This window comes from Dipodomys ordii, unplaced genomic scaffold (assembly GCF_000151885.1).
Source record: "Dipodomys ordii isolate 6190 unplaced genomic scaffold, Dord_2.0 Scaffold95, whole genome shotgun sequence".
NCBI classification, from domain to species: domain Eukaryota; kingdom Metazoa; phylum Chordata; class Mammalia; order Rodentia; family Heteromyidae; genus Dipodomys; species Dipodomys ordii.
In genome coordinates, this window is record NW_012267311.1 from 2,736,434 (window position 1) to 2,738,337 (window position 1,904).

The following is a 1,904-nucleotide window of genomic DNA, read 5'->3' on the forward strand; positions in this document are numbered from 1 at the left end:
TCGATTCCCCAGCACCACATAAGCAAAAAGAAAAAAGCCAGGAGTGGTGCTGTGGCTCAAATGGTAGAGCGCTAGCCTTGAGCTGAAGAGCTGAGGGACAGCGCCCAGGCCCAGAGTTCAGGCCCACGACAGGAACCAAAAAAAGAAAATATATAATTTTCTTGTTATTTTTAAGGTGTACAAAGGGGTTACCATTTCATAAGTCAGGTGATGAGTACATTACGCTTTTTCTGGATCATGTCATTCCTTCCTTTGCATTCCTCCATTGCCCTATCCCATCCCTGCCCTTGCTCTTTTGACCCAGGTTTAGTCCAACATTGTGTGCCTAGATTGTTGTAATAACTTTCCTCCAATTTGTGTTTTTTAATTTTCATTTTTGTTTTGCCAGTCCTGGGGCTTGAACTCGGCCTAGATGCTATCCCTGAGCTTTTTTGCTCAAGCATAGGCTCTACCACTTCAGCCACAGCTCCACTTCAATATTTTTGGTAATTTGTTGGAGATAAAGAGTCTCACCAATTTCCTGTGTGAGCTGGCTTCAAATTACAGGCCCCAGGCCTCAGCCTCCTGAGTAGTTAGGATTACAGGCCATTAGCCAAAGCCACCTGGCTTCCAATTTATACTTAAGAAATTTTTATTATTAAAATTTGAACTGGGTAGCTGGGAAGGTAGCTCAGTGGTAGAGTGCTCGCCTAGCATACATGAAGCCCTGGGTTACATTCCTCAGCACTGCATAAAATGAAAAGGCCAGAAATGACACTGTGGCTCAAATGGTAGAGTGCTAGCCTTGTGCAAAAAGAAGCTCAGGGTCTGACAGGGCCCAGGCCCAGCAAAAAATGAATAAATAAATAATTTTTTAAAAATTAAGTGGGGAGGGAAAGAATGGTAGGGGAAAAACAAAGGAGGTAACAATGCAATGCTTAATAGGAAATGCACTCATTACCCTACTCACGAAACTGTACAGTATTTTGACAATAAAAATGTATATGGAAAAATGTTAAAATTTGAGCTAGATGTCTTACCCCTGTTATCTTAGCTACTCAGGAGGCTGAGATCTGGGGATCGAAGTTCGAAGCCAGCCCAGGCAGAAAAGTCCCCATGAAACTTTATTTATTTTTTTTTGGTCAGTCATGGGGCCTGAACTCTGGGCCTGGGCGCTGTCCCTCAGCTCTTCAGCTCAAGGCTAGTGCTCTACACTTGAGCCACAGTGCTACTTCCAGCCTTTTCTGCTTATGTGATGCTGAGGAATGGAACCCAGGGCCTCATGCATGCAAGGCAAATGCTCTACCACTGAGCCACCTTCCCAGCCTCATGAAACTCTTATTTCCAATTAACCACTCAAAAACCAGAAGTGGCACTGTGGCTCAAGTGGCAGAGTGCTAGCCTTGAGCACAAGGAGGCTCAATGACAGCACCTAAGCACCGAGTCCAGGGCCCACAACCAACAAAATTTTTTTTTCTTTAATAAAATTTAAAACACCAGGGCACTGGTGGTTCACATCCTAGCTACTCAGGATGCTAAGATCTGAGGATTCCAGTTGAAAGCCAACCCTGGCAGGAAAGTCCAGAAAACCAGAACTGGAGCTGTGGCTCAAAGTGGTAGAGCTCTAGCCTTGAGCAAAAGAGCTCAGGGACAGCGCCCAGGCTCTGAGTTTAAGTTAAGCCCCACTAACAACAGCAACAACAAAAAAATAAAACAGAAACATTTAAAGAATAATATGAGGGGGAGCTGGGAAGGTGGCTCAGTGGTAGAGCGTTTGCCTTACATGTATGAGGCCTTGGGTTAGATTCTTCAGCATCACATAAGCAAAAAGAAAAAAGCTGGAAGTGGTGCTGTGGCTCAAGTGGTAGAGTACTAGCCTTGAGCTGAAGAGCTGAGGGACAGCGCCCAGGCCCAGAGTTCAGGCC

General features: G+C 45.1%; 1 protein-coding gene across 1 annotated transcript in view; it reads right to left on the reverse strand.

The window, feature by feature from the left end:
• The window catches only part of Nol6 (nucleolar protein 6 (RNA-associated)), a 22,732-nt gene that overhangs the window by 1,586 nt on the left and 19,242 nt on the right, over positions 1 to 1,904 (reverse strand). The window lies entirely within an intron of this gene.